Below are 20,000 nucleotides of genomic sequence, written 5' to 3' on the forward strand. Positions count from 1 at the left end.
CTTTGACTAACAATGAATAAGGGACCCCAGTCCAAGAATAAACCCTGCTTGTATGGACGTATAAGCAGTCAGTGTTAGAAACGGCAATGATTTGAGGTTTGGTTTCTGGCAAGAAAAGGGAGTTTAGGCTGATGAGTGTGATATCAGGGTGCATGGTAGTTCCCATAGTAATCATGTGTAGCTCATCATGCCCAACCCCTCCACATCATGTTGTTGTTTAGTCGTGTCCGACTCTTCATGACCCCATGGACCAGAGTACGCCAGGCACTTCTGTCTTCCACTGCCTCCTGCAGTTTGGTCAAACTCATGCTGGTAGCTTTGAGAACACTGTCCAACCATCTTGTCTTCTGTTGTCCCCTTCCCCTTGTGCCCTCAATCTTTCCCAGCATCAGGGTCTTTTCTAGGGAGTCTTCTCTTCTCATGATGTGGCCAAAGTATTGGAGCCTCAGCTTCAGGATCTGTCCTTCCAGTGAGCACTCAGGGCTGATTTCCTTAAGAATAGATAGGTTTGATCTTCTTGCAGTCCATGGGACTCTCAAGAGTCTCCGCCATATCATACTGCTTTGTATCCTATGATAAACCTGCTTCCAGTTTTGCATGGGGTGATTGCTTTCATTACAAGCAAATTTAGGCCATCCACCATGTGGCTGAAGATGCTTCTTATCAATCCTATATCTCTCACAACCTTCATGGTCCAAGCAGCACAGCTGGTATTTAAAGAATAAAAAGCATGAGTAAATATTAAATAACTGGTTTGTTTGTTTGTTTGCTTGCTTGTTTGCTTGCTATATTGATCCAAATCTGTGGTTGATAGTGATGGGCACTCAAAAGATGCACAAATCCAAGGGATGGATAATTCTTTTTATGCGGTGTAAGAGGGAGTCATGTCTGGGCTACCATACTTGAATAATGCCAGAGCCTTCATGATCACTGAGACTGGGACCATGTTCAGTATTAGAGGAAACCTAAATGCCTATAAACATAAGGCATAAGATGCAACATGTTAGAAACTTTGGTGTCCTTAACCAGGTAACATTCATTAATGTCTTCTCAGCAGTATTATTTACGGTATTTATTATTAATCATCTCTAGATACCTTTCAGCAGTGCTTTTTTAAGAAAAATGTTTAGGGGTACGCCCATTTTGACTCAAGAAAATCACCATTTTATAGTTCAAATCAGGAAAAACAAATACAGTAAATAGGCAAAAGTACAAAGATTCAAAATGTTTAGGGGCATGCGGACCCCTGCAGACCCCCAGGAAAGAAGCACTGCCTTTCAGTAGACAAAGAAGAAGAAGAAGAATATATTTTGGCACCTTTGGGATACAATGTATTTCAGATTAAAAGTGCCAGCAGACAGTCTTTCTCCTAGCCTGAATTCCACTATGTTTTTAAAATTAAGTACTGTGCTGGTCCCATTTTTTGAGATCAAAGCACTATATAACAATTCATTTCTCTTTCTCCCTTGCATGTAGTGTTCTTGTCAGTTCAGTTTAATGTAACTTTAAAGATGGGTTTGATTTCAGTTTATGCTTCATTTCACAGTACCTGTCACTAATAACAAATGTGTCCAGAGTGGCCCGGGACTAAATGCTTTCTTCTTGCTACTTCCTTACTGATTCATTCTTGATTTTGTTTTTGTTTTTTTGTTTCTAACTCTTGTCCTCTAGCAAGTGCTGTAAGCAAATAAAAATAATTGGAAACCACAACCAGAATATGCCATAGTCAAAACCTTTAGCTGGAATCCAATTTAGATCCTGCTGAAGGGTTGGGATTTCATAGCCCTCAGACAGAGATAAAAATGGCTCAAAAACAATATTTCTTAATATATTTCTGTATTTGCTGCATTACTTGTTTGACTTAGTGATAGCATTCTGGGGCTTTTCTTCTCTTCTTCCATTGCTAAGGTCTTTGATGCAATCGATACTAAGGAAAGCAAAACAAATATGTTCACCTCAAATGCAACTCTCACACATTTTAACAAATGTCTTGCTGGTGAACTTCTGCCCGTGACAGAAATCTAGTTTTGTCATACAGCCAGCCATATGTGACAACAGCCATGATCCAAAAATGATGGAACCAATTGGCACTATATTTACTAGTGAGGAGAAAGTCTTGATATTAGGAATAATGGGGGGGGGGAAATGTATTTTTAGTTACTTGTGAATTATTAGATGAGCATACAGCCCAAGGTGGGGGTGGGGTGGAGAAGGGGATTTTATTTGTTAATAATCCTGCAAATTATGTGCAGTCAGAGTGGTCCACCTAGGCAGGAGAGGGTCTGCTAACACATCCGACAGTGGTATCATTGTTATGATCAGTGGCAGAATTTGGGCTCTCAGATCATAAATATCATAGGTTTCACCTAACACTCCATGACCCTTCTCTCGGGCTAACCATGAGCTAGTCCTTTTATCTTCAGAGCACACGTGTAGCTGAAAAAATGCACGGCTACCTCAGATGTAGTATCATTCTGGGACATAGTAGGGGGAAATGGCAGCTGGCACAAAACATTGTGCCCCCCCTCATTTTGTGGCAAGAGCGCACACACAAAATGCTTTTATAGGATATCAACAGTTGTGTGAGAAATAAATGTATAGGTTTGAATCTTAAATGTAGTCAGTGAAAGGGAAGTTTCCTATCCCTCCTGCTTCTGCCTCTGCTTACCTAAAACCTTCCATGGAGGGTTGGCCCTCCTAAACAATGTGGGATGGGGATTCCTGGAGGGGGTGACAGGAGACCAGAAATTTTCTTTCTTAGCATCCAATGGGGCAATTTCCCCACCCTAGCAGCCTCTGTACCCATCTCACATTGTTCCAGTGTCCCCCCGTAACTCACCAGAAAGACTTTTCAGGAGGTGCTACAGTGGGGAAGAGGTAACTTTTCTTCCATGAAATTCCTTAAGTTATCCAAGGCACAGTATTCTTTGCAGGAACCGGATATTGCACAGAGCACAAATTTATATTATTCTTTATTCAGTACTTCAGTCAGTAGCATCAGAGTCAATAGGAAAATGAAGACAAGTCACAAATCATCCTTTTGCCAGGGCTGCTTACAGAAATCTCTCTCATTTCCTTAACCATGTCTTCATTTGCCATGCTACCCTTGGGAAGAAACCACTTTCCTATTTTTTAATTTGCCATCCTTATTGAAAGGAACAGAAGATGAGAATTACCCCCATGGGATCGAAGAACGATAATCACAGCAGAGTTTATATTCTCTACAACTTCCCTTGAAAAAAGGAATTTATGTGGCAATAATTATTCTAAATCACTGCATTTTCTCATTTGCTTTTTATTTTCAGAAACGATTTGGTATATTGATATTAGGGTGTAACTAACCTGCATGCAAGGCACATTGCAGTGTGACTTTTGTTGGGGTACATGTGCTTCCTCCTCTGCCTTGTCTCTTAACTACAAATCTAGAGAAGGCTTTCTCCAATAACTAGCAAATCTCTTTCCCTCTAAGCAAATGACTAAGGACCCCAGGCCATTCTTGCTGCTTGCATTCCAAAGACTGCATTCAACAACTGAGGGCAATCAGCAAGGCATAACCCTAATTAACTTATTTAACATTATTAAAGGAATATCTTCTTAACATCAGTGCTCCTGACAAACTGCCTCATGGCTTTGATCCATTCTAGTCCCCTGCCTATCAAGATGTATAATAAGGATCTATATGTGTTGTCAAGCTTGGATATAATTGCCCCTTCCTGGATAACCTTTGTGCTGCAGCATTAATCTAAGAAAAGGAGAAATTTTCTGGATGTTGCTGTTATTTGCCATTACAGCGATATTATTAGGCAATACTCTCTCCTGCATGGCTTCACTCCTATCATTCCAGCTTTCACTTTCCCACTGCCAGCAAAGTGGAACATTATTATATTGTGAATTCAGGTAGCCAACAAGATAAACAAACCTACATTTAATAGATGCCACAGTAATATTTAGCCAGGGGCAACCAATGTGCTGCTCTCCAGGTGTTGCTGACGCTGCCTATCATCCCTCACCATTGGTCATGTAGGCTGGGGTTGATGGGCATTGGCAAACCAACAACATCTGGAGGACAACACATTGACCACCCCTATATTTCACAGTCCATCATTATCCATCCGATTTGTAAGATAACCAGTACCTTATATTACTGTGGCTTGGAACTGCGGTGAAAAGGCTCTAAAATTTTGCATCTGTTCGCATCTGTTGGTATGCACTCGTGCCTGGTAATGTTTGCCTTCCACTGATCTTGTGACCCTTTACACAGAGAGCATCCTAGACATGAAATGGAATATGTCGAGAATGGTAGTAGGAGCAAAGCAAGATGAATATGCAGCAGCAGCTGACCTAGATTGTCTTTATGAAGTAGTCAGCCAGCTGCAACTGGAAGAGTGCCAGCTTAGTACAGCCACAGTGGAGAACAGCTCTGCATGTTGCTAGAGCTTGCCGGGGGGTGGGGGGGGAGAGAGAGATACGGCTTTTCCAGATGTTTTGGGACTTTGAGCTACTGTAGTTACGTTGAGTTCAGCCCACTTAGGAGTAAATCCCAATCCCAGGTGGGAAACCTGTGTCCATAAAGAAAATGGAATTAAGGTTTTGCCTCAAGTATCTTGCATCCATACAAACATCCTTCCTCAATTACGTCAAGTTTTATTGAGACAACAGTCAATTCATCTCTTCATACCTGCGGCGTTGCCCCTCTGCAAAGTCTGTCAGGGATAATTTTGGTTAAAGTAGTGATCACTGAGGTCATATGCATTTCTGTACTATTAAGAATTAATTATGGAAAATAATTACCTTTGAGGAGCTTTGCTAAAGATAAAGGTTGACAGAAATTGCAGTAGTGTAAAGAAGCAGAGTTAGATCACAGAAACTCAAAGTAAACATCTCTTCCCCTCCCCCCATATCACCTTGTCCTGGTTCCTCACTCCCAGCATCAAACAAGTCAAGCATATGTGGCTGAATGTCAGTTTTTTGGACAGGACAACACAGATCTTGTTACCGCTTTGCTGTGTAGGTCTTCACAATGCGGTGTCAGTTGTGAAATGCACTATACCTGCTATCCCCTTTGCGAAATGTTCTAGTCATTTATGGGATTGAAATTATGTCTGCCATCTCTTCTTTCATTTTGTTTTCATGGATTTTAAATGCCACAGAACAGGTTCCATTTTAAAGGCTCGCTTTTTTTTTTTGCCTAAACGCTTTCAGATAAACATCATTTTAAAATGTGTGACCCCTCTCTTCCATAACCTGATTCATAATTAATCCAAAAAGTACAGATTCATAAAAAAATAATTAATTCTTTTCTGGGTTAATTTCAAATCAGGACTCCGACATCTAGCCTCTGATGTCTGCATGTGATGCACCTACTAATTTATTTAAGTAGGGAAGTAGCTAGAGGTAACAGTACCATTGGCAGTACCAACCTTACCAATTCTGAGTAAGAGCAGTGTAAACCATACAGGACTCACTTCGGGAAAGGTGCAGAGTTGATTCTTCTTAGAATGGAAGGTTTATGTTTTGGATATTAAACATATAACACTGTTCCATCATGACGATTTATAAGAATATTATTGTGCATTTTGTTTTCCTTTTTTCCAGATGGAGAGGTTTGTTAATAGGTTGTACGAACTAAATACTGCTAGAATATTATTTATGTTTTGCTTGCCCCCCTTTTTAAATGAATAATACTTATTTAACTTGAAAGGAAAGAGGATACAATACAAACGTATCTATTTCACTTGTGATAAACAAAATTTGATTACCTTTCTTTCAAAAATCCCCATAATTTATCTGCTTTTAAAATCAAAGTTAGCTTGCTTTTGGACAACATTACATTTATCAACAAAAATGCAAACGACAAGAACTTTCCAAATTAAAGCCGGAGAGTTGCTAGTAGTTAGTACAGCTTAATAGTTGTATGTCACACTATTTTCAGAGATTATATGAATCATTTATACTTCTGGGTTAAGTGTGAACTTCCTTAATTAATGTCAGCTGTGTTGGAAGGGTTGTAGTGTGCATGGAGGGCTTGGTGTATGTGACATATACTCCATGAGTTGTACATTGATTTCATTGTTATGGAATTAGCCACATGTGCAGTGGTACCTTGGTTCTCAAACACCTTGGTTCTCAAACACCTTGGTACTCAAACAACTTAGAACCCAAACCCTTCAAACCCGGAAGTAAGTGTTCTGCTTTGCAAACCTTTTTCAGAAGCCGAACGTGCCCCATTTTGCATGCTACACTACCGTTCTAAGTGTTACGCTGAGTTCTGTCTGCTTTTGCTTTTTATTTTGCGTTTTTGCGACTCTTTTTTGTTTTGTTTTTCTGACTGTGTGGAACCCAGTTCAGCTACTGATAGATTTATTGTGTGACTGCAGTACGCTGTTTATTGCTTTCATTTTATGGATCAGTGGTCTCGTTAGATAGTAAAATGCATGTTAAATTGCTGTTTTAGGGATTGTTTTTAAAAGTCTGGAACGGATTAATCCATTTTGCATTACTTTCTATGGGAAAGCGTGCCTTGGTTTTGGAACGCTTTGGTTTTGGAACGGACTTCCGGAATGGATTAAGTTTGAGAACCAAGGTACCACTGTACTAATTAAATCATGGGCAGGGTACCTGTGGTCCTCCAGATGTGGTTGGCCAGTGGTTAAGCGGGATGGGAGGGCTGCAGGTTCCCCAGCCCTGTAGCAACCCTTACTTCATTAGTGAATTATGCCACCTCTGCTCAGCAAGAGCTCTCCATGTGCACCAGAGGCTCACAGAGCTTTAGATACCAGCAGTTACTTATATATATAAGTATTGCCCTTTGCATTCATTTTTCTGGCCTCTCTCCCTTTCTCCCTTGAAGGATTTTTGAAAGCAATAGCGTAAGCATTTCCCCTAGTGGATAATAATGATACATTGTCTTTGTACAAGAAAATCCATGCCATGCTTTAGAACATAATTAGATGGTGATAAATATTAGCGTATAATATATTGGACTATTGGGGACAGTGCTTTCTCTTCTAACCAGCTTGCCCTAAATTATTTATTTAGTTATGCAAGCTTTACTCCTCAGCTCAGAAGCTAATTTGCAGAATTGTTAAAGCAAAGGGGAATCAGCAAGTCCCTTACTTTGGAACTGTAATACATTACAAATCATGGGACCTAAAAGACGGCTGTCAATATTGATAATTCACACGTATTTTCTCTTACGGTGTGGCTTCCAAAACAATACCTGATTCCTGGGACAGGAATTCTGTCTATCCCATTATTTGTTTGAACGGGTCCATCTTGCCCACTCTCCCCAATAAGTTTCTGGTCAAAGTCACTGCAGAAAGCTGAAGGGTAAAGGCATAATCATGATTTAGGAAAGGTAAACATCTAGAGCCGAAATACGTTCAGCTCCATAATTTTATTTGTTTGTTCTTAAACCAGGTTTTACCTCAGGGTAAGACTGAATTTGTTGACTTAAATCTTTGTTGGAAATGGCCTGCACAAATCCAAACTGATGCTGTATGTAGGAGACAGCTGGTTGTCATGGTAACTGTAGTGCAGTTTTTAATTCCACTTGGTGAGTAATGCTGACACAATGTTGCTGAATAGACTATGGCTTTCCTTTTACAAATATATAGCTTTATCCATGTCAAGGTTACGAAATAAAATAAGGCCCTTGCTCAGACCCCTCTGGCCACATCCGTTTGGCTTATTGATACCAAATACTTTTATTGAAAACCAGGCAATTCGCCTGGCATCAGTCAGTCAGGGGAATGGGGGTCAAATAAGACTCCTCAAAGAGGCATAAATTAGATTATAAAAGACACAAATTAGTCTTAACTTTGTAATCGCATTAGCCTTCTGTTGCTCAAAATATGTTTGGCAATGTATTTGCACAATGTAGTGGAATAACATGCATTGCATTGTAAGAAGACACTTGTTTTTGTATAGCATAAAAACAGAAAGTGCTTGATCTGTTTTTATTTTGTTCTACTTTGCACATGGAGGAAAAGAACACACCACCTTAAGCTGTTCCATTTCATTAAACTAAAATCATTTTAACATAAACTTCTGGAACAAGTATTCTTGATATTTGCTTGCCAGATGGTACATATTTTATGAGAAAGAGAAGCAAAATCACATTTATACATTTGTTTCTAAGAACACTGCCAAAAGTCATTTCTAAACAAAGCTGTCCTAGATTCATTGAAACCATATTTTTCATTAGTTAATTTTATAGATATTCCAAACAAGGAATTATGGTAATTAATACTCACGCTGCGGCCATATTATCCTAACAAATTTGGTAAATATATGTAACAGGAATCACTGAGGGTGTCTGCAAATGTGACATTTTCCTGATGTAAATGGTTTGAGACGTAACTAAATATTTCCCAAACTACTGCCTTCTAGATAATCATTTCAGTTATTCATTTTGGTTAGCCTTTCAGCTGGCAGCAAGGGACATAGGTGTAGTTTTTTCCTCCCATTATTGATTCTCCTACTTCCACATCCACTCTCAGAAGAGCTTCTCCTAGCTCTTGACTCTTAAATAATTGATTTTTCCACTCAGGTGCACAGGACAACATTTTGAAATCATGAGATTGCAAAAAATGCATGTGCTTTGCTCACTGACGCACTAGTTTTATTAAGTAGTCCCCAAACAGAAGACCAATACAGTGAACAATGAAGCCTCAGTTCAGAAAATTATTTTTGCTTTTTGTTTAGAAATTTGATGGAAAGCTGCAGTCCATTGCACCCTTACCTTGAACACAGCAGGACTTCCGAGTAAAGATATGTATATAATCAGGTCACATAGTTGATAACACATAGTTGGTTTTTAAAGTCATAAGATGTATTAGTAGAAGCCCTTGAGAAAACAGCACACAGTACTAATATATCTGCCTGGTTTTCAAAAAGCCCCAGGCCCTTCATTTATATTTGTGAATGTTTTAAATATTGCCTTGATGGAAATTTTGCTGAAAGTAATTTGAAAAGCATGAAAGGAGGTTGACTGTACTGAAAGATATTCTAGCTGTGCCAAAGTTTTATCTTTATTACATTTTTAAATTCTGATTTTTTTAAAAGAATCCTTTATGGAATTACTATTATACAGGATTTTAAAGTACATATGACCACTGCCATAATAAACTGTTTACTATAAATAATAAGTTTTACTAAGCTGAATATTTTTTTAAAAAATGGTTTTCCAGTATTTTTTTCCTAAATTGAAAGTTACCCTTTTAAAAGGTTGACCATTGTGTGTATGTGTGTACACACACACACACACAGAGAGAGAGAGAGAGAGAGAGAGAGAGAGAGAGAGAGAGAGAGAGATTGATTGATTCAGGGTTACTTTTTCTAGAAAATGTTGTTTATGATCTTTGACAGGGAATCTAATCTACGCAGGTTAAGCAGCAGAGGAGGCTATTATTCTGAATTAACTAGTTAGCCTCACTGGGAAGAGGTAGCTGGACTAGATGGGTCTTTGATCTGATCCAGCAAGATCTTTCTTTTTTAAAATTGTGCCCCCAGAACAACAGACAGCTTGTTTCGTGTGTGGCCTGTCTCCTTAAAAGTCTGCACTGTAGTAGGAATTCCCTTCTCTAGGCATAGTTCCTTAGTTCATTGGGAACTAGTTGGAACCTTAGTGTTTGAGTAGCAAGTTCTAGCTGCTTTGTTGCATTGCTGCTCTGTAGTTCATTAATAAATGCAACTATTGAGGTTTTCCTGCTTCCTGCTGTTTACAGGTTGGGCAAACCCATTGCAAGGTTTCCTCTCACAGTGAGAAGCCTTCAGAAATACAGGATACTACACAGCTATCTGGCAGTTCCTATCAGCCTCAACTACAACTCCCATCAGTCTAGGGCTGATGGGAGATGTGGTACAAAACATCTGGATGGTACCAGGCTGATGAAGCCTGCTGTTGGTTCCATTCTGGTTTGTACTTCATACCCTGTGAAGTACTCTTTATGATACAATATTTAACTTGTAAGTAATACCACACGAGAGTCCCATTCCTTTGGAAAGTTCCCTTAATAAACTAATCTTCTCAGGTTCTCATATTGTACCCTAGATCTGAGGCCTTATGTGAGCATGTTAGACATACACTGCACAGAAAACTAATCGTATAGTGAGTCTTCCTTACAGAACATATAACTGGAGACTTCTTCTTTTTGGAAATTACCCAGAATGCAACATGCATTGTTTATTCATAAGTTCTCACCTGTGTCTTTAAATTTGGCAGCGAAAAACAACTTATTTGTAAAGGAAGCTGTAAAATAGATTAAATGCAGGTGGTACATGATGGCCTTTTAAATGATGGTTATTGTGGAGTGATCACCTATGTCAATATTTCATCTAATTTCTTGTGGGAAATCTGAATTTGTTCAAACAAGTCTAAAAGCATAATCAATTGTCTCTAGAGTAGCCCAAATTACTTCAGTGGGGCTTTTATAAAATAAATGGTTGAGGACGATAGCTTTAATTAAGCTATCCTTTCAGCAACTAGAGAATTATTTTGCATTAATTATTTTGTCATGGCTATTGCTTCATATGACAGACAGGAGGCTGTCTGGGAGGAGACTGCTATTTGTTAGCTGATAGCTAGGAATGAGATAGAATATTGGTGGCACACTGTGTGGTTCAGATTGTGGAGATCGATCAATAGTTGGCAAATGTTCCTGCCGGGATTTTCTTTCTGATAATATGGAGTAAATATTCTCCACTGTTGTGTTGGGTAGGATGTCACAGAAACTGTTTATTATGATTGGCAAGGTATCATAAGACAAGGCCTGTTTCTGAAGTACAATTGATATCTCTGTCTTGTTTTCTTATCCCCCTATTCTACTGAGACACAACAATAGAATTTAAGCTCATGGTTGAATGTGTGCAGGAAATCCAGTGGGAATAGCAATCCAAGCAATTTTAGAAAGCTAGATTTTGGTTTCTGGAAACTAACTACAGGAGAAGTGGCCAAATTCTAAGAGATGAGTCATTTATAAGAGACCAACCTTCTGTCTTGTTTGAACAAAACAATAAGAAAACAAAACTAGAAAATCCAGGACATTAATTTGAATTGGGGTAAAATAAGAAACATTTTTTTCCTACTGTGTTTTGCATGAAATGTCTTCGGACCCCTTAAAGCGATATCATAGAGGAATTATTCTGATCTCAACAAGTCATTTGGAAGAAAGTTCCATTGAAGCTACCAAGGTTTACATTTAAGTAACATATGAAAAATTGGGATGAAAGCATACACAATGTAGCATAAATACCTTTTAGTATAATTCTCGTTTTTATCCTGGAGTAAAAAATTTTGCAGCCAAAAGGGCTCCTTCTGAGCAAATCATTAAAATTCCAGGATATAATTGTAATTTTCAAACAAAGATTATTATTATTTGCTCAATGAATAAAATTCTCAGAACACCCTGTTAGCCACAGGATTAATTTCAAAATGATTAATAATAAAATCATCATCATCATCTGGTCCCTTTCCTGCTTGGTGGATTATCCCATTTCTAAAATTTACACTTTGTTCTGTTTTTTGTCAGATGCTTCCATCAACATTTTTATCTGCATTTAGTATTCTGATGAATACTTCTGCATAAATGGCTATACCTGCTTGCTCAGCCTGATCTAGATGAGGTGATCCATACTCAGAAGTTTTCTAAACTCCAATGCTGCATGTTTCACTTGCAAGCTCAGGAGCCATGCATTGAGTGTGCGGTTGGAAGCTGATGGCCTGTGCTGCATTCCTCTCAGCTTAGCTCATTCACATTTAGTCACATAGACCTGTGCACAACTAAAGCTGAAACAGGGCACTTGTCTTTCCGCTTGCAAGCTTTTGGGAGCATTCAGCAGTACCACGTGTTTTCTCTCTAATTTTCTGGCTAAGTATGACTAATGGTAGTCTGTAAGATACCTTTTGTGACATTTCCATCATTATTAATGGATCGTGAAATAATCCAGATCCTGCTGTGAGGCCATGAAGAAATCCAAATGAACAAATACCTACCCAACTTCACCTCTTTCTCTTTCTATTCTTGAACGATTCATATAGGACACAGCTCAACCCCACACACTACCCTGTATGCCTGTTATGGCTGATCCCTGCTAGTAGCAAATAATTTGTGTGGCTTCTTGACCATGAACACAACCTGCAGGTTTTCATGCCACCATGATACCTAAGTTAAAGGAACATGTGGTAGTGTATGAAACTGCAGGCTCTGCCTGTGTATGGAAGCAGCTGCTATCAGCATAGCAGAATGCAGCCACCGCAAGCAGATCACATTTTAATAGCCTTCTGTTTTACTTGGTTTTCTGTTTTGAGGAATTCAACTAGTGTTGAGGGAAGACCAGGGTGGGAGCATGAGTGCATGGTGAGAGAGAGAACTAAAAAATGGCTTTGGGTACTGTGATGTTTTTATTGTAATGATCTCTATGTGATCTTTTATATGTCTTGATATATGTACAGTTTGTCACTCACCCAGAGCCATTCATTCATTCATTCATTTAACTTTTAACAAGATATACACATAGACAATATAGACACATGTGTTTTTTCCAGTGCATCCCAGCCGCCAGTGAAAAGCAGCCAATGAAAAGTTCACAAGTGGTTGTGGTCTTGTGGTTTTGCAGTTTGAAAAGCATGTCTGCTTTTGAAATATTTTACTATGGAGCATTGGGACTCTCTATACCAGAAAGTTTGTCCATCTTCAGTTATGAAAAGCATAAAGGTAATATACTTGGAAAGGGGTAGGACTCTATAAAGAACTGCTGAAGGTTCTGGAAAATCTCTGTCATGGCAGATTTAAGCCTTCAGACAGGAGTGGATCTACACAGAGGAGGGATGGAAGTGAGACAGAAGTTCTTCAGAAAACCAGTCACAACTTTTATTGGATACAGCTTCTCAGTGGCAAGGTATGCCTTACAAGTAGTAGTGGGAAACCTCTTATCCATTTTTGGCCGGCCAGGCCACACCCACCTGCTTGACAATTGTCATGGGTCAGGAGTCAGCCTTCCCTACTGAACAGCAGTCTGAAGGGAGGGGAAATGGACTGACTCCACCTGCAGTTGATTGGCCTTTGAGGACAATGGAGGAGAAGGCACGGATGAGAACCAGTTAGCTTCAGCTTTCTTAAACAGGGCTTTTGTCAGCAGTCAGATGCTGGGAACACCTGTGGTTACTGGCCCTACCTTGCTGCTCCCCATCTGGACCCTTGGCTTTGTGATCACTTGGTTTCCTTGACCCCTGGAACATTGAACTACATGGACAGCTGTTTGCCCAACCCTCAGAACACTCTAGACTTCTCATGTGGACTTGGCTTGCCAGCAAACATATCTCAGAGACTCCTATCTCCTGTTTGTTTGGCCTCCTATCCCACACAGCTCTGCACTTGGTTGCTCAGCAACGGGGCTTACGATAGGGTTATGACAACAATCACCTGGTGGTTCCTGCTTGCATAGAGCTTTGCAAAGCACTTTGAAAACCTACCAAACAATTGATCATCAGGACTTGGAAAACACCTGAGTACAGTGGCCTTGTCTACCTGTCAAACTTGGCCCATGTGGAGAGAAGGCTCTAGCTTGATCCATTTCCCTACCCTGACATACAGGCAGGGGTCCTGCTTCTGACAACCTGTTGTGCTGCCAGAGGCCAGCTGTAAAAACATTTGAAAATGGATAGCACCTTTCCTGCAACTGTGACCTAGCCACCTGGATGTGTGGCAATGGCATCAGACCAGGAGGTGGGTTGGCACATGCCTAGTAGCCTCAAGGCCCCTTATAGGACCACTTGCTTGAGTGAGAGAGTGGGAATTTCACCTAACTCATCTCTCGACGACAGCTCCTGCCTGGTGTCCGAGCACCAGCTATAGGATTCAACATCAATTGTGACAAGGGGTGAGTTGTAACCCAATACTAAAAGAGGACTGCTCATTCTATATCTAAACCCTGGGATTGTTTTCTTCCTGGACCCAATCAGCTTGTGACTGTGACCATAGCAATGTACTTCTTAGTGCTCTAACTGTAACACAATGAAAAGCAGAGTCACCAGAGGCACAGTAATCTGGCCTTTGGAGGTCCACCCAGGTATAGACAATGAGCAGACCATTTCCTGTCGTCAGACAGGCTGGCATTCCCTTCTCTCTTAATAAGCTCTTCCGAATTGGCTGAGTGTGTTGGGAGCAGGGATTCCAGCCAACGTTACTGCAGGGCAAAACCAGTCACTACTGGCTGGCTTCTGGTACACCTACACCCCAGCAGTTACAAAGGGGGCTCCTACACCAGTAGAAGTAGGAAGCAAGGTTTAGCCAGATTTCTCTCTCTCTCTCAACTTCACTGGTAAGACCAGATTTTTCATAAAATTGCATGGGTGCCCCTCTGGATCACAGCCAAATTGTGGACTGTAAGGGTGGCAGCAGACAGAGCATCTCAGCCAGGTTCTACACAAGAAGGAAGAACATCGGATGACAAGGGGACAAGTTATGGCCTCAACAGCAGCTCATCATCATGTCTCTCTGTGTTTCTTAGACCAGAAAGGATGACTAAACATATTAAAATTAGATAAATCCTCATTCCTAGACAAATTACATAAACCTCTTTGCTCAAAAGAAGGAAGAGGATGAATGAGTTGAAGAAAATGAATGAATGAATCGATGCTATACTATCTTATGAGGAAGGGCTGCTGCGATAGAGAAGAGTGAATGAACTGATAATGCTGTTGATGAAATGACTTGGTGACATGCAATATGAGCTATGAATGTACCATTAAGAAAGGACGGGAAGGCTTAGAGCCAGATATGACCCTCCCTTGAAATCTCTGGGCAGGTACCATCTGTATAGCTCGCTAACGCTTCAGAAGATTAGAGATAAATTTCTGCCAAACATCACAGGTTTTCACTCCTCAGCAATATTTCTATGAATTCACCACTTCAACATATTTTAAAATTTATGATCAAAAGTCTGTAGAGCTACAGAGGAAAAGCAAATAAGGCTATACCTTTCTTGCTGATTAGCTGTCTGAAAGCTTATATAAGCTCATCAGTAGGAGCTGTTCAAATATGAAGGCTCCGTTAGCTTATTCTTGGTGTGCTTCTCATTTATGTATTAAGATTAATGAAGCATGTACTACACAAGGCCAGAGAATTTGTTTCTTCCATAATCTAGGTATGCCCCAATACGAAAATATTTTAACAGCCTTGAAGATCAGCATGTTTCTTTAACAGGGATGTTTCCCTGACAGAGAAAGTTTTAATTAGATTTTGGACAGGTTCAAATGCACTGCTTTTCTTTCAGCTAGAAACCTTTCTTAATCATGGTCTGTACTATACTAGAGTTTTCATATTCCATATGCCCTATGGTCTAGTCTAATCTGAATATGAATTCAGTATCCATTCTTCCCAACTGGACTACTTGACACTAGTAACTCGACTAATAACTTCAAATGATTTATACTTCTAAAACATGCTAGCAGATTACCACTTCCCACCCTCAAGAACTATGAAAGAGTATATTTTAGTTGCTGGTAATACTGTTACCCTATGTCTGATGGTGACAGAAATAACAATTTATATAGTTTTTTTTAGACTATTGTTGAAGCATTTAATATACATTTGGCAGATGGGGTTTGTCAACATGGGAAGGAGAAGGAACATTCTGATCCTAATCCTCTGCTGCCTTGCGGGATATCTTTGGGTGAAGGAAAAGCTAAGGAGTAAACCCTACACAAATCCAGAGTGGAGTTCCTAAGATGGTTGGACGATGCCTTGTACACCTCCTTCTGGCATCTCCTGCAACCAAGCTGGTGCTGTGCTTTTCTTTGAACCACACCAGCAAGGCCAAAAGATGGGTCTTATCTAGGCACCCTAGGTCCTCCATACACATTGCCCAGGCTTCGTGCCCCGGAGATGTCATTTCAGTGCTGCTAATGCAGCAGTTTGACTTCATCCTTGGAAGCGCGCTCCATTGTCTCTTGAGATGGACAGGTGCCAACAACAACAGGACTCATGCAGATGTAATGGGTTTCCTACCACATGTGTGAGCCTTGGCCTCAGACCCTCCTCTTCCTCTCCCCGTATATGGTCACAAGGATGAAGTGAGAATCAATTTTCTTGAAACTTGGGAGACTCTGGTTCCAAAATAAGCTGGGATCTGAAACCTCGGTTTGATCCTGGCTCATTCTAACTAATTGCATTTTAAAGAGAGTTTGACAAGTTTAAATAAAATTGTTCTGTTTGTTTAAAATTGGAAGCAAAAACTTCCACTCTCCTCTTCACAGCTGTGCAAGAGGAGGCGGGGGCAGCAAAGAAATACATAACCCTGAAGCTTGTACACATAGCAGGAAACAATGGCTTCTCCTTACAGCCAAACTACCCCTTCATTACAACTCAAGCAGGAATTCTTAACTGAGTTTGTTAACCACTATACTGTAAGCTCTGATAAGTTCCATACAAATCAGTGGGATCCTTACATGGATTACGACCAAAGTTTTCTTCCCTTTGCGACACGGCATTCCCTAATATATTATTCCTGAATATTTTTTTTATAATGTTCTCACATTTTCAAGAGTACTAGGAATTCCCCATCTATATATCTGGATGCCTCTCTTTTTCCTTTTAAACCTATATTTTAAAGAGTTCCTTTGGGTGTGTCTACTGGGCTACTTTACAGAAAATGATATTGAATTGTTAATGTTAGGGGTGCTTGGTTTGGTGTGTAGGGTGCTGTTTGTAACAAGAGTGGTCTCAGAAAGTCCTACTGGTGACAGAATATGGAATTTTGGATCAAGGTTTTGTCATAATTCAGATAAAGTCTGCCTAGATCATTCTGCATTCAGTGCAATCTTGGGAGTAAGGCCATTGAACTCAGTGAGGGTTTTTTCTGGATAAGCATGTACAGGATTACAGTATAAATGTGTTACATGTGCATTGTTTTGAATGGAACTGCAATCCAGCAAAAAAATAGCTCCTGCTTAATCATTTTGTTAAAAGGAATGCATAGGTAAATATTATGTCTATTGGTATATATATTTTTAGAGATTTAAGCATGTCTTGTGTTTTCAGGATTGGACTAACTGTGCTGTAATAGCTTGCTAATTGGCCTAAGCATTGAGCATCATGTGTGCAGCATTTTTCTGAATGTAATCCCATACTTAAAAAAAATAAATAAATATTGTTGAATGGATATTACCAGTATCCTGACAACTTGAAGTGGGGTACATGCTTGTGATAATGATTCATTTGAGCCTTAATCTTCAAAATTGTATGTCTGCTCTGTTAGTTATGCAATATTTCTTTACAATATCTGAAAGAAAGTCGCAGCAAATGTTAGGGTGTTTTCGATCAATAACATGCAGTGTGCAATTGATACTGAATACATTGCAAACTGCAAGGTGTCCCAGTTGTCCCGGTGCCAGCAGTGAGAATCTCCTTTTCTAGCAGAGACGTAACAACCTATGTTTACAAGTTTTCTTTTCTCACCTACTGTATGCTTCTTCTTCATGCTTCCTTCAAAATATAAAAAAAATGACTTTTCAACAACATTCTATTAGGGCAGCAAATGTGTGTTTAAAGTGGCTAGGCGGTTCACTAGGCAAAACCTCCAGCAGCCACTGGGGGAGGGAAATTTCAGCTCATAACTTTATAAGCCTAGAGATGGCAGTAGAGACAGGAGATGCTGAAACCAACACCATGCAATCCCGTGGTTGCCAACAGGGTTTTCTCAGCACAAAATGCTTCACCGGCTATTGCTACTTCAGTTTCACCACATTTTAGAGTGGGGTGGGGAATCAGGGACCAAAGGCCACCCTCCAGACCTCCCTATGTGCTCACACCTCTTTCTGGACCACAGCCTTCTCCCCTGACCTTACTAGCCCTGCTCTGTAGCTTTTGTGTTCTGCCTGGCTGGAATTGAAAACAGAAAGATGGGTGTGTGGATGTATAATAATCTCATACTTTTGTGTGGTTAGAATGTAGCCTACTGAACAAAGGAATGAGTCACATCCCCCCCCCCCACTTTTGCTGCTAACCATGCCCACCACCACTAGCAATGTGGCCCTCAGAAAGTTGTCCATTGGGGATTGTGGCCCTCAGGCTGAAAAATGGTTTCTCACCCCTGCTTCAGAGCAACTGGTTGTCTTCATCCTTACAAAAGCTATTGTAAAATGCTTGGTGGGATACTTTCAAAATCTCCAAGCAGATGAGCCCCAAGTCCTGTTGCTTGGTGGTGAATGCAGCTAAACATTTACCAAACAATAACTTGCTGTGCTGTACATGTAACCAGTGGATAAGTCAGTTGCTGATCAGTCATCTTCTACAGACAATATACAGACCTGATGTCTCCCTGCTTTCTTAGATTGTGTTTACAAACCTGATCTGCAATCTGCCCATCAAAACAGTTATATTCATACTATGGAAATTTACCACCTTGTAAACAACCAATCAGGGATGCGGGTGGCGCTGTGGGTTAAACCACAAAGCCTACGGCTTGCCGATCAGAAGGTTGGCGGTTCAAATCCCCGCGACAGGGTGAGCTCCCGTTGCTCGGTGCCTGCTCCTGCCAACCTACTAGTTCAAAAGCACATCAAAGTGCAAGTAGATAAATAGGTACCACTCCGGCGGGAAGGTAAACGTCATTTCCGTGCAGTGCTCTGGTTCGCCAGAAGCGGCTTAGTCATGCTGGCCACATGACCCGGAAGCTGTACGCCGGCTCCCTCAGCCAATAAAGCGAGATGAGTGCCACAACCCCAGAGTCAGCCACAACTGGACCTAATGGTCAGGGGTCCCTTTACCTAAACAACCCATCATCTGCTTCATCCATCAATAAGATTTTCAGTAGACACAACAGGGCACTGGAGGAAACTCTGACATTTTGGCATTTACCCGGTGGGGGGGGGCAAATGGAACCTTCCATGATGGCAAAGATATAGTAACAGATTTAATAATTGACTATTTGCTGCTTCTTAATTGTGACACCCCCCCCCTCAAACCCACCATATAAGCTGAGCTGTGTCATCCTACCTAATAGTAAGGACTGGCCCTAGAGAAGCCTGATCTTATGTTTAAAAAACCAACTCAACTGTGGAGTAAGACAGGGCAGTAATACCATTGCCCCCTTGGCTCCAAAGGAATAGTTGGCGCCAATGCCCTATGAATAATACCCTCCCCCAAATAACTCAAACCTTGGCCTGCCACCTCCTCCTCATGATAGTAGTAACTCGTGTGCCCTTTTCAGCACGCAGCTTTGTCTGTCTTTGCATGCTTGTCCGTCACAAGCCAATTTATCACAGGCAAATACAAATAATCCAACATTGTCATGTATGATGGTGAAGCTTCTTTTCAGTCCTTGTTTTCAAAGATGCTGCTTCTAAGAAAGTGTGGGGCAATAAATGTTAATGAGATGCCATAGAAACATGTATCTTGCTTCTGGGGAGATGAAAATTACTCAGTCTTCATGCTGCTGTGTTTTTATAAAAAGAGAGAGAGAGAAAGAGAGAGAGAGAATAACAAAATACAGGAGTTTGTAAATCAGAGGGCAGCCCCTTATTTTGTCTCTCCCCTCCTTTTGTTTTGCACCCCTCCCCCTCCCCATTCATGCCTCTGGGCTTAATGATGACAAGGTCACCAGTTGTATAAGGGAAAGAGGAGTTAAGTAGAAGCAGAAACAGCTCAGTAATGTAATGGCAAATGTATGTACATTTTGTTTCAGTAACCTAAAAACATGTAAACAGTCACAACTCTGTCCCATTCTTGTGGTCTGACAGCCTCAATATATTCCCTGCCTCCTGCTTCAAGCACATTAGTGGTTTTTTTGTGTGTGTGTGTGTGTTTCCACATTTCCTGCAACAGTGAGATGAGTGATTTTCTTTAAGGATGAAATCATGGTCTGAGTAAGGAATAAGAAACCGACTGCATTGCATACTTCAGTGTTTAGAGTCACCCTCTGATGCAATTCTTTGTATTAATAAAACAACATTTCAGTCCCCTTTAATTACCCTTTCAGATAGATATGTTTTAATGTAA

At 40.4% G+C, this 20,000-nt stretch overlaps 1 protein-coding gene across 1 annotated transcript in view; it reads left to right on the plus strand.

Moving 5' to 3' along the window:
* ADGRA1 (adhesion G protein-coupled receptor A1) overlaps positions 1-20,000 on the plus strand; it is a 313,459-nt gene that overhangs the window by 214,545 nt on the left and 78,914 nt on the right. The window lies entirely within an intron of this gene.

The sequence above is a fragment of the Podarcis bocagei genome (genome assembly GCF_964188305.1).
Source record: "Podarcis bocagei genome assembly, chromosome: 4".
Lineage (NCBI taxonomy): Eukaryota > Metazoa > Chordata > Lepidosauria > Squamata > Lacertidae > Podarcis > Podarcis bocagei.